General features: G+C 43.8%; 1 protein-coding gene and 1 long non-coding RNA gene across 5 annotated transcripts in view; one reads left to right on the top strand and one right to left on the bottom strand.

The window, feature by feature from the left end:
* LOC131514618 (uncharacterized) overlaps nt 1-13,396 on the bottom strand; it is a 197,480-nt gene that overhangs the window by 29,160 nt on the left and 154,924 nt on the right. For all 4 annotated transcript variants that reach the window (XR_009263166.1, XR_009263168.1, XR_009263165.1 and 1 more), the window contains one exon: nt 603-700. This is a non-coding gene — a long non-coding RNA (uncharacterized LOC131514618). The remainder of the gene's footprint in view (nt 1-602; nt 701-13,396) is intronic.
* The window catches only part of PREP (prolyl endopeptidase), a 120,196-nt gene that overhangs the window by 80,778 nt on the left and 26,022 nt on the right, over nt 1-13,396 (top strand). The gene's annotated exons all lie outside the window — the stretch shown is intronic.

Raw genomic sequence — 13,396 nt, 5'->3', positions numbered from 1 at the left:
GCGCAGCCTTCAGTCAGTGCTGCAGTGTTAAAGACCACCCTGGCTGGGCAGAGGAGGATGTCTTGAGGGGAGGGGTGGAAATTGGGTAGGGCTTTGAAGGATGGGTGCTTCCATGATTCCCAGTTCCCCAGGACACTCCTGACCAGTTTTACCACCACCCTCATTCAGACACTGCCTCCGCCTTTTTGTTGCAGGTTACTTTCATAATTTTACGGGAAATTAAAGAAGGAAATCATGCTCTCAGTATCCTGTGCAGTGAGGTTGCCTTTTGTCACCTGTGGATGGAATAGTGTTTGCCCTGTGGTTGAACGTGGCATGATATGTAGTGTAGCAAGATGCACCTTTTGGTTTCTCAGTATCTCACTTTTGCCCAGCCAGCTGAGAGATTGGCCTTTTTCCTCCCCAAATAAAAGACAAAATTTATAGACCTGAAAAAGAACAGTGAACTGAGTGTACTGTGAATAAACTCCATTATCAACAGTTTCTGCATTTCATAAAAGACAAAAAAATTGGAAGGAAGGTCCAATTTTATGGGTGAAAGCAAACAATATAGTAGGAAAATAGTAAGAATTCTAAGTATTTAACAGATTGAATTATCTTACTTCCTGTTGTCTGGTGCTTAGTAGGGACTTTTCTGAGGTTTACCTGAAGTAATGCATATGAAACATCAGGAACATTCCAAAGGTGGTTTGCTGTGTAACTGAAAAGAAATGTTAAAATTAAATAATTCTTTGGGTTTACCAAGACGCCTTGGGGTAGAAGGACTGGGAATTTTTTTCTTCAGTGTAGATTTTTCTAATCTTGGTGATCACTGATTTGTGGTTGCTAGCATATACAGACTTTGCCATTCAGAGAACACGTGCTCAGAACGTTAAATTAGTCTTTGAACATTTGTTAAGCCACGCTAAGCGCATGGTGCATCACAGTTTTTGAATATTGACTCATCCGCGTCCTCAGTGAGCTGACCACTGGACTGGCAATGATGTTTTTTCTCCAGTGCTGTGTTCTCACAGTTAGGTATTGATCAGAAATCTTCAGAAATGTCAGGGAGGAGTGAGTGGGGGAGCATTTTCATAAAGAACTTTTTGAGAGGTCACTGTGCTTGCATGTGATTAGGAAACTGCTTTAAGTCAAACCAGTTGTTGGTGATGATTTAGCGCCTGTGCATCAAGGTTCTGTGTGATGTTAGGCTTCGCAGTGGGATATTCTTGCATGAACAGATCCCCACCCTTCTAGATCTCTGTCATGCCGGCATTCTAGACGGAGGGCATAATGTTCACATTCTGAGGGTACGTGTGTGTGTCTCTTTCCCCTTTTGGTATCAGCTGTGTTAAAGTAATTTGTAATGGGTGATAAAGAGTTTGCTTCCTTGTTACCTTATAATACAGAAAAAAGTTCTGGGGCCCAAGTCAGTAGTTCCTGCAGTCCCCATACCACCGTAAATAAATCCCCTTCCATGTTTTTTTAAGAGGACATTACTGTATAGCAACCTGCCAATATGTAACCCTCTTTCAGTAGTAAATCACAAGGTGGCTTTGAGAATTGAGCAGCCAGTCCGGTAAGAAGAGGCCTGGGGAGGTTTCTTGAGCCTTCTGTGGGGCTTCACTAGGGCAACATGGGTGAAAGTGAAGCCTGTGCTGGCCTTGCTCAGAGCTTCTCTGAACTTCACTCTGAGGAAATGGGGTTTGCATTGAGATGGGGACCAGGAAAACAGCTGCACCCACTCTGGTGACTTAAAGCATGGGCGGCCAGGAAAAGGAAGCCCTATTGGTTGGTTCTTCTCAGGGACGTGGTGGTGACTCAGCATCAGGGGTGTTTGCTCAGCTTATTTTGCCGAGATATTAATGAGGTGAACAGGTGTTGATTTAATTTGAATGGCTCAGATTTGCTTCTGGAAGGCCATCTAGGTTTATTGTTCTTTAGTAATGTTGTATTAGAGGCCCTAAATGTCAGGGATTAGGCTACATGTAAACTCAGTACCATAGGTCACGACTATACTCTGGAGATTTGTTCATCCTTAGTACATACACAATTTGTAATATATCAGATATCTACAGATAATACTGAGTTTGCTATTATATGTAATAAAGCCACTTAAGTAGATTCACATTTTGTTTACATTGTTCTAAGAGTCATGGCTTTTGAGATCCCTAAAAGTTTGCTCATGTGCAGGTGGGTAGATTTCAGGCTACTGCTAGCAGTTAGATTGCCAAAAGAATGTCCTATTTCATTATCTTATAGAAAACAAAGTAGCAAGTAACTTCCTTCTTATCAGCGCTAAATCAATAGCATGGTATCGTCTGAATCACGGCATATGCGCTAATGGCACTTACTTTGTCATTTTAATAATTATTGTTTTTAAAAATGAATCTGAATCTCAAGTTATGTTATTCAGATTAGATTCAGCTGTGAGCGGCAGGAGACATCAAAATAACCATGGTTTAAAGAAGAGAGATGTGTGTTTCCCTCTCACATAAAAGAAGTGCAGGAGGAATCAGTCCAGGGCTGACATGGCATCTGAGGTGTGAGGAATCCAAGCTCCTCCTCTCTTGCTGTTTTGTCACATGTGGCTTCTGTTTCCAGCATCACTTCGTGGTCCTTGAACGCTGCTGGCCATCCAGCCATATTAATGTCTACTTTCTAGCCAATGGGAAGGCAGCAGTAGGGAAGAAGAAGAAGGGGGACGAAGGTACATGCCAGCTGTCTTATAAGCATGTGTGCTAACGGTGACATGTGTTATGTCTGCTTTTGTCTTATTGGTGAAAAAGTACTCGTGTGGCCACGTGTATCACAAGGAGGTTTAGAGATGTTGTTTTAGTCCCAGGAAAAAAATGTGTGCAGCTAAAAATTGGGGCCTTTTTTTGAAGAAACAGGAGAATAGATATTGAGGAACAAGTAGCAGTCTGTCACACAAGACAAAATAGGCCCTCAGCATAAATTTTTGGTCTGGACCCTGAGACCAAGGAACGTAAACGCCACCTGCTGGCCAGGTACCTAAAATCTCGGGGTCAGGATTTGAAAAACAAAGACTTTTGAAAAGGGTCCATATTCAAATGTAATTATGGACAGCAGAAATCACGCTCTACAAAGAGAGAAGCACCCTTTAAAGATGCTCTTCTCCCATGAAGAAAGACCTTTAATATTGCTTCCAGAACATGAGTATATGTACTTCCTGAACTCTGGTCTTGACTCTAGCACAACTGTAACGCAAGGGGAGATAAGACTCTTGGGAATTAGAATCAAGATGAAGTGTCAGGGGTTATCTCTGTGGCAGGATGAGGAAGCCAGGTAAGCTGGGGGCCAGATGACTCTCCAGAGGTTTGACTCCGTGCTAGCATCATCTTTTTGGCTGGGAAAACCAAATCCCAACCATCCTCCTGCACTATTTCCTATGAAGGATGTGGGCACAAGCCATCCTTGTAGGACCTGCACGTCACAGATCAGCCTTTGGGGAGGAGTCAAGTCTCTAATTTCATAGCTGCCTCTTTGCTTTTTCTAGGTGGTCTATTCTTCCACTAATGTGTTTTGGGCTGTGGACAAAGTTGTATGCCTTTCAATTGCATTTACATTAGGATTCATATAATTGAGACCTCTCATTTTAGAGATGAGGAAACTAGAAGTCAATGTGTTTGAACAAAAGTAACACTGTAAATAATTGACAGAGCTGAGACCAGAAGGCAGAACTCCACAGCTGTGCTAATCTGCACATTTTGTTATCAGGATAAATTAGGTGCACTCTCTGTAGCTCGATTGTTGTTGTTTTTTGTTTTGTTTTGTTTTGTTTGCAACTAAAATAGACTAAAAGGTTTCTAAATTCCTATGCCCCCTTACCTCTAAAAGTATGTTTCTACATCATGTAAGTATCCAGTGACTACTTTGTAGACCCTTGTGGCGTGGGTTGAACAATAAAAATACTCTATGTAAAAGGGAAGACACTAAGGGCCCATAAATATATGTTTAAAATCACTTATAAATATTACAATTTATCTTAGTGTTCACTTCTAATCTCTGACTGCATGTTAATTGACATTCTAATTTCCTTATCTATTTGTATCATATATATATATATATATATATATATATATATATATATATATATAATGTATACACACATATACATACATTTGTATTTTAATCTGAGGAGTTTTATGTAAGTCTTAAATGTTGGTCACCATACTGTAGCTTAAAACTCCATTTAAAGTATGTTCTAAAGTGAAATAAAACTTGAAGTGTGTATGGTTTTGCTTTTGTCCTCTTATCTCTGCTGGACTTCCCCCAAGATCTTATTCAGGGTTGGCCCTAATGCCAGCACTGGCATCAGGTTGCTTCTAACTCAAATTCAGAAGAATATGCTCAGATTTCCTTTGGACACACTAGCCTAGGACCTTTGCTTCTTGTGCAGTGAACCTGGAAAGACACTTCTATGCCCAAAGCAGATGACCTTCTCAGTTTTTTTTTTTCCTTAGACAAGTACATCTATTCCAGTGTCTGTCCATTATATCTGCCTTCTTAATTGGTGAAGCTAGATTAAAAATTAATAGAGGATTAGGTGGATGTCTAGAAACTGGAACCTGAAAATTGCTTTGATTTTCTTTGCATTGAGAAGGCTCCGTAGAAGAGAGTTGGAGGAATCTTTCTCCTGCTTTTCTATGACAGTATCACTTCTAAACCCCAGGGGTATGTCTTTATGTAGGCTGCCACTTAGACAAGTGTTCTTTGGCTTCCTGCTGTGCTCTATCTTTTAGGTAGATGGGGAGAAGAGAACATAGGAGCTTACGGTGGTCTCTCCACCTGCTACACAGTTCTTCCCTCCCCTCCCCTTTGCCTGCATCACACTGATGGCTGGTGGATGATAGAGTAAAAATAAACGTGGCACTGCAGATATTCTATTATCTCCCTGGAGGAAAAACCATTATGGCCTAACTTCACTGGTCCACAAAGAAGGAGGACATTTTCCATTTCCCCAAGTATAACTTCTTGATTGGGGTCAAGTATTGACCTAGGTTTAGAGAAGTAGACTTGATCTTTCCCTGCTCACTCCCAGGGCTGACTGAATTTAAGTGGTAGATTAGAAATGTTATAATAGTGGTAAACGTGATGGCAGAATATTGCCAGTTGGAAGGCATTGTGAGAGTACTAAACAGAGACCCACACAGATTCCTGGTCATTGTGTCAAGTGTGAGCTCCTCTACCCAACTCTTGGTGCCCTCCTTCATCCATCCCTGCTAAGGTGCTGCCTCACCAAGTCCTCTTCCCAAATACTCAGCACCATCAAGGCTCAAGTCCAAACCAAGTCCTTGACCACCATATGTACTTCCTCCGCTTGGCTCTCTTTCCTCCATTGTGGCACTGCTCGTTTTCTTTACTCCACTGTCTGAAATTCTACATGTTTTGAGTACTCAGCTAAGTCCCAACTTCTATAGAAGTTTCTCTTCTTGTCCCTGCCCTTGGAAGCTCAGTCTAAAGCAAAAAACAGGGAGAGGGGATATTCAGCTGTTACTTGGAAATATAGCACGGATGTGTACACACACTATACCAGGCTGTATGCCCGTGTTCTCAGCACATCATCTCATTTCTTCAGAGAATCAGTACTCTCGTGATGTCTGTTTTCAGGATGAAGAGCCTACAGTGTAGGAAAATTAGATGAGTTCTCCCTAATCATAGAGTGGCATAGCTGGAGCTTAATCTCTGGTCTCCAGTGCTGCAATGCTCCTAAACAGGGTACTCCCTGCCCTGAGAAGCTGGGCTGGCTTCATCACCATACTGTCCCAGTTCCAGCAGTTGAGCCCCCTGAGGTAGGCAGTCCTGGGTCTCACATAGGGATTGATATAAATTGCTGGGGCTTTATAAAGATCCCAGAGAAACCTTGTCATTTACCTTGGTTAATGTCTCAAAAGAAGGAAATGTAAATTGTCTACTCAAGCTGTATTGATAAGTACAGCCAATATAAATTCTTAACACATTGAAAATCCTCTGCTGGTTGGTTCTGCTGAGTTAAGTAACAGCAGACACATGTGTCCTCCCTGCCTCCAGCTGCATTTGTTTGTATACATGTATATGTATCTGAGTAGATGTAAATATTAATGTGCGTGCAAACATATTTTTAAACAGAGAATATGCTCTTTGATCCCACATCAGGTAGTGGGTAATTCTGAAATTGACACTCAAAACAGAAAACCATTTAGGGTGCAAGTAAAAGTCACTGTGCACGCGCTGCCTTCATCAGGACCTTGGAGCCTTCCGTGTTTTGCATAGGATATTTCTAGTTCAGCTCCAAAGTGTAATGTGCACATAGCTAATTTAAATATTTGGAAAAGAACAGAGAAGAGTATAAATACTCTAAACTGTGGTTGGCACATTGCTTGAGAATCTGCAGATTTGACTGTTGAAGTGCCAACTTTGAACCATTGTTCAGAATCTTCGGAGATAGGAGGGGCCACGAGTGTCGGGTGTTGCCGGCATGACCTCTACTCCCCTGCCTGGACTTTGCCTCCTCCTCCAACTACATCTTCAGCTTCCGATGGGTGTCTTCCTCGCCCACCATCAGAAATTTGTCAGCACTGGTGTGGGAGGTGGGATGGGGAAGTGAACCACTCTCATTCATCCAGTCTGTGTGTTATTAAGAACTTACTCTGTGCCAGGCATTGTGTTAAACACTAGGAATGTGGCAGTGACCTGGAGAGCTGTGGTCTTTGCCCCTCTGAGGAGTGCAGGCAAAAAAAAGAAAGAAAGAAGAGAGAGAGAGAGAGAGAGAGAGAGAGAGAGAGAGAGAGAGAGAGAGAGAGAGAAAGAAAGAAAGAAAGAAAGAAAGAAAAGAAAAGAAAAGAAAAGAAAAGAAAAGAAAAGAAAAGAAAAGAAAAGAAAAGAAAAGAAAAGAAAAGAAAAGAAAGAAACCCAAGTGAACAGAAAATAAATGTGAAGATTTTAACTTGGGGGAAGAGCCATGAGCAAAATAAGGATTTTTGCCAGGAATGACGGAGGGGCCCAGTGTGAATCAAGTGGTCAACCAAAGTGCCCTTGAGTAAGGACAGTAGAAACGTAAAGGATACATAGGAGGGAACTAACCATGTGAAGTTCGGGTAGAGCAGCCCAGCTGTTAAGAGCTAATACCCTAAGAACAAAGCACTTGGCCTCAGAGAGGACCTGAGAGAAGATACGTGGTAAGAGAGAGGGAGGACAGGGCCTCATGGTCATGTTGGGGTTTGTTGAGGATCCCAGGTGTGGTGGGGGTCCCTGCAGGGTCTTACACTGGAATGTGACCTATTCTGATTTAAGAAAGCCATCTTCCATTTTATGGAGAATAGATCCAAGGGGCAGATGTGGATGCAGAGACTGCTGGAAGACCTCTGTAGCAGTAGACTGGGGGAGGCTTAAGGTGGCCTAGACCAAAGGAGAGACTATGGATGTAGGGAATAGTGGGTTTGGAAAACATCTAGAAGGTAGAATCAACAGGACACGTTCAGGGATTGCACGTGGAGGGGAGAGGGAAAAGGACACATCAAGGATACTCTTAGATTCTGCATCTGAGCAGCAAAAAGTTGTTAGCAGTGGGTCAGGGAGGACACGTTTGGGAGGAAAAATATTTTGGATTTGTCAAGTTTGTGGTGCATGTTACATTGTCAGCCAGGTGGCAGTGTCAAGTATAGAGTTGGATATTTGAGCCTCATGCTCAAAGGAGAGATCTGAGTTGGAGTTAAAGTGTGGGCATCTTCAGTATAAGGGTGTTGTTTAAATCTGGACAGAATCACATGGAGTAGAGTGAGGGAGGCTCAAGACTGCACCCTGAGGAGCCTCACAGCCAGGGGTTCGCTGCAGGAAGAAGAGCCAGCATGGAGCCCCAGAAGGAGTAGCCAAGGAGGTACATGAAAAACCAGCAAACCTCAGACCAGAGGAGCCAGGAGGTCAAGGAAAGGGTATTAAAAGGAGGCAGTGGCAGACGACACTCAGTGTGGTTAGTCAAATAAGGAAGGAAGAAGAGTTCTTGGATTTGGCCAGGTGGATTCATTGGTGATCTTGACAAGGACACTTTCTGGAAGAGTGGGGCCGACTGGTGGCTGAACAGCGTGTGTTGAGGAAGAGGGGAGAAGACATGCGTGGTGTTCATTTAATGATTTCTTATGGGTGGGTGTGATTGAGTGGGGGATTAGCTTTGCTTTTCATACATTATCGTATTGCATTATTATGCCAATTAGAAGTCTTGTGTTAATGTTGTAATCTGAAAAGCCTTACATATTAAAACTTAAAAAAATGTTTAAAAAAAAATAATCCCTGTGAGGTTAACTGAACATCTCTTTTAACAACTGTGGTTTCTGTCTTCACACCCTACCCCCTTCATCCTCCTTCAGATTTCTTCTCAGATTTGTCATTTTCTTCCTGTAGAATAGCTTCCTGTAGAATACTGCTGTGCTAAGAAAACAAATCAATCCAAAAAAATCAAATTTTAACTTCATAGGACATTTTAAAGATGGAACCTCCCTTTGTGGCATTGAATTCAGGATCAGGGAGAAGGGAGAAGAAGAGGAGAGGGAAGCGAGGAACCGTGTGTGTAGACAGTCTTGAGACGTTTAATTGCATGGGCTGAGAGGGGTGTACGAGGTCAAGGGCCTGTCTTACGAAGCGGGGAGAAACCAGATTATTCTGGTGTGTGGCTGGTTGGCTCCAGGAGGAGGGAACGACCACAGAGGCCAAGTTCCTTGAGAAGGTGAGCAGGTCCCGAGCCCCGGTGGAAGGCCTGGCCTTCGTGGAAGCAGGCCCTTCCCTCCATTTGGGCAGGAAGGGAGAAAGAGGAAGTGTGAGAGCTGCAATTCCCAAACACCAGCTCCTCCTTTCTTTCCTTCTGGGAGCGCACTTCAGACCTGAATTCTTCTTACCTATGGTTTTTTGGGGTTTTTTTCCAAATAATTTTTGAGTTTCAACTAAACATCAACAAGTGGTTTTGAACTTTTGAAACACGTGCATTTTTTTTTGTCCTGTACCCAGTGTAGGGGCAGGAAGGCTCTCACGTAGCGAGTGTTAGAATTTAGAATTTTCTGCTTCTTACAAATGAGTTCTTTCCTGATTGCTCTTTTCTGTATCAGTCAGGATAGGCTGGGCCATTGCAGTTAACCAGCACCTTCCCAGTCTCAGAGGCCTGATGTCAGAAATCCCACACACTGTCCGCCAGGGCCACCTGCAGGCCCTCTGAGGAGCCTCCCCCACTGAGCATTGGCTGTCCCTGTGACACAGAAGAAAGCACATCCCAGCCCTGCAGCCCTTTAGCCTTCCTCCACTGCCACGTATCATTGGCCAACAACCACGTGATGGGGACGCACCAGCTTCAGAGGTAGCAGAGGGTGATGGCCGTCCTCCACGTGCTGGAAGCAGAGAGAATAGCCATGCCCAGGTGACATCACATGTCCCTCCCCGGAGAAGGCAGAGTGGGGCCTTGGAGGAGCACAGGGGTTGCCTCTGCCCCTGGCCCCATCCTTTGACCACAGCACCTGAAATTCTGTCAGTAGAAATCCATTCCATTATTTCTACGCTTTCATTTTTCCAAATATCTTCTTTAAAAATATAAATAGCCATATAAAGCTTAGTGACTCATTACCTTTTTTTCTCCATGGACATTATTTTTTCTAGTGGACTCAAAACGGTAGGACAGTTTGTGTCTGAAAACACTGTTTTTTAAGTAACGTTTATTATCCTACTTTACTTAATAAAAACACCGTACAGAACTGCCAGCTGAGCTTCCACTTGGCATGAGTTGCTGATAACTCCAGGCTGATGTGTGCAGTCCTGTCGCGCAGGTCTGCCTTGCTGATTCTTAGGAGGGCAGGGCGATGCTGCGAGCAGCACGGGGCTCACCGGCCACCAGTGACCCCTGGGCTGCATCCCAGCACGGCAGGCACGGGCCCTGTCTTTATTCTCCTCAGTCTTCCCATCCACTCGCTCCAGCACTTCCATATCTGCCTGCCTTTTTGTCCTACCCCTTCAGGCCACCTCCCTCACCCACCCCTGCAAGCAGAGATCTTGCTGGAGAGCTGTGTCTCCCTCCCCACCCCCATGACTGTTCCCTCCACATTCACAGCCCATGTCGGGGGGAGAGGACACTGGGGCTAGATCGCCTCCACCACGGTGCTCTTCCATCACTGGAAAAACAGAACTCTTCCCTTGCCGTGACATTTGTGAGTTACAGCCTCCCGTCAACATACTACATGTACTGAGAATGTGTGGTGTGGTCAGTTTGGGGGAATGATTTATGTTGTTCTTGATACATTAGCGGGCAGACTTCATGGCTGGGGTCGGTGTTCTCAGGCAGGGCAGCCAGTTCTGAGATCAGTGGTCCAAAGGAAGAGACTGCTGTTGTTACATAGGAGAACGTAGCTTCTTAATAAATAGCATTTCCCTTATGATTATGTTCATCTGCTAGTTGACCAGCCTTGAGGAATGCCCCCACCCCTAGGCTGGCCCCTGTCCTCTCCGGCTCAGCACTCAGCTGCATTCACACTGACCCCCTCACTCTGCCTGGAAAGCTCACCCCCACTCCTTACTTCCCTCCACTGCACAGACCCCAGATCCCTTCTGTTTCCCACCTGTGTAAGATAGCAGCCCTTCCCGATCCCTCTTCCAGCATCCAGCTTTGTCTTTTCATTTATGTGGTCCTCTTTCTTCCCTTCAGAAAGTGGTTTTCCCCACTGCTGTGTCCCCAGAGCCCAGAGCAGAGTGGATACATATAAATACTTGGCAGACAAATAAGAGATGCCTTGATAAATGATGCACTCTGAAATGATCTAGTTATCACTGCCAGAAACCTATACGAATGGATCATTCCCTGTCTGTAAAATTGCTATCAGACCATCTCCCTCTCCCTTCCAGAGGTAATTGGTCCTGTCTATTCAAAACCAGCAAATAGTGTCAGAAAATGAATGTTTATTACCATTTGCACTTCTATGGAATTTTTGTACGATCTAGTCTTTTAAGTGTATTTGGGTCGTGGTCTATGACCAAAGCAGGAAATCATACTACCCCTCCTTTTAGAGCATCAAACTTAATTTTTTTTTATATCTTCCTGGCACACATTGTGTGTGTGTGTGTTTTTGTTTGTTTGTTTGTTTGTTTGTTTGTTTTTGCTTGCTTGCAAGTGTCCAGGAAACTTTTAGACAAGCTGAATAATAAAAAAGCAATTCTACTAACATGCAAGTTCAGTTGACCAATTCCTTGCTATGTTTTATGAGGGTTTGTGATCATTACTTTGGATTTTTTTCTTCCTTTGGATTTTTTTAATTAATGCTTTCAGCCTTTGGAAGCTTAATTTTCTCCCTTTGGCTTTTCTAGCATGTTTTCTAAAGTAGCCTCTTATTTCATGCGTTCACTTTCCCTTTCCTTCTTCAGTCCTCAATAGTTTCATTGATTTGTATGTATGGTTCTTGTCCTCATTGTTTGTGTTTCTTGTAATGTATTCCCTTCCTGTGTTTGCCTAAGTGAGGTCCCAAAAGTCCCAGTGCCTCATAGAAGGCAGAGGGTGCCTGAGACAGTGATAGTTCTACTAATACTAATTTAAATAAACTGGAATTTCTAAGTTAGAAGATTGTGTAAATGAAAATAATTATTTCACAGAGATTTATTAAGCTGCTACCTTGTATCCGGGAGTGCTGGCACTATAAGGAACAATAGGATTTACTAGGGGAAATGAGGATGTGATCAAACATTTGTAGCAATTTGATGGTGGGAGAAACTCTGTGAAAGGTGGTCCCAGGTCCAGGGAGAGCCCAGAGGAGGAGGAACATCTAAGACTGCTCCTGGAAGGCTTCCAGGAAAGGAGCTTTGGGCAGACAGGGGAAGGGCACCAGAGGGAGGAGAGCTTGTACAAAAGCAGAGGCACCGCCAGCACCAGGGTTGGAGCCTATTGGCAGGAGATAGCCTGGAAGTGTAGACAGGTCAAAACCGCCAGGGCCTGGTATGCATCCAAATGGGATGAGATTTTATCCCCTCTACAGCAGGGAGCCCTTGAAAGGGACTGTTCTGGACACACATGTGGTATCTGCCAGGTGCTCAGAGAGATAGGGTCAGGAGTCAAGGAGAGTCATGAAGCCTGGCAGTGCTGGCAGTCAGCGAATGCATGGGCACAGCTTGAAACCCCCAGCGGTGTATGTAGAGGGGGAAGAGGACCTAAGGGAGCACAACATTTAAGGACTAGGGAGGTTGCCAGGAAAGCAGCAGACTGAAGAGGCTGTGAGTGGGGCCACTGAGCCCGGCTGTCTGGGAATGAGGAGTGCCTTGCAGCCCTGGGCTTTAGGTGTTAGTAACTAGGCAGTAGAGATCATGTAAGAACTTCACTAGATGAAAGTTTTTGTCCTCAGTGTGCTGGTTTTGTAGCCAGCTTTTCTATACACACCCCTGATGTTTCATAGTCCCCAAGTTCCCTGTGTGCCATCCTTAATGCTATCATCAGAACAGCAGTGTTCTTTTCCAGATCTTCTACGAACATGATTCAGTTATTCATCTGAAACTTGCATTTTCCTTAGACTTTGGTATTTCGCTACCTTGATTACAAGTGATAATAAAAAGGTGGGGGGGGGGGGGGTGCGCCTTGGTGGCTCAGTTGGTTAAGTGTCAGACCAGCATCTGACTCCTGATTTGGGCTCAGGTCATGATCTTGCCTTTTGGTTCTTTGATCCCTGCATCAGGCTCCGTGCTGACAGTGCAGAGCCTGCTTGTGATTCTCTCTCTCTCTCTCTCTCTCTCTCTCTCTCTCTCTCTCTCTCTCTCTCTCTCTCTCTCTCTCTCTCTCTCTCGCCCCCTTTCCCCCACTTGTGTTCTCTCTCTCTCTCTCTCAAAATAAATAAACATTAAAAAAATACACAAAAAGGTATGTGTGTATGTGTATGCATATTTAAAATTATACTATTTCCAAATTTAAAGCATTTTAATTTTTTTTGTTTTTTGTTTTTACTATTTTGTTTTTTTGGGTTTTTTTTTTCAATATATGAAATTTATTGTCAAATTGGTTTCCACACAACACCCAGTGCTCATCCCAAAAGGTGCCCTCCTCAATACCCATCCCCCACCCTCCCTCCCACCCCCCATCAACCCTCAGTTTGTTCTCAGTTTTTAAGAGTCTCTTACAAATTTAAAGCATTTTAAAAATGCTGTCTTTCTGTCATGACACTGCTGGGATGAACAAGGTGGAGGGAGGCATTTCACAGCCATCAAAAAAGAAAAAAAAAATACTATGTACAGTTTCACTGCTACGATTTTTGCTACCGATTCTACTGCACAAATCTGAAACATTTCACACAGCAGAGCATAAAATGTAAATCAAAGAAGTTATGCCTGTAATTTTGCAGCAGGATTTCTGAACCTTGTGATTGGTGTTCATTTGCTCCCCTTCCTCTCTTTCTGCCCCCTGGTGAGTTGC

Source organism: Neofelis nebulosa, chromosome 6 (genome assembly GCF_028018385.1).
Source record: "Neofelis nebulosa isolate mNeoNeb1 chromosome 6, mNeoNeb1.pri, whole genome shotgun sequence".
Taxonomy (NCBI): Eukaryota; Metazoa; Chordata; class Mammalia; order Carnivora; family Felidae; genus Neofelis; species Neofelis nebulosa.
Note: the sequence above shows the minus strand (reverse complement) of the source record. Positions and strands in the feature narration are given on the sequence as shown.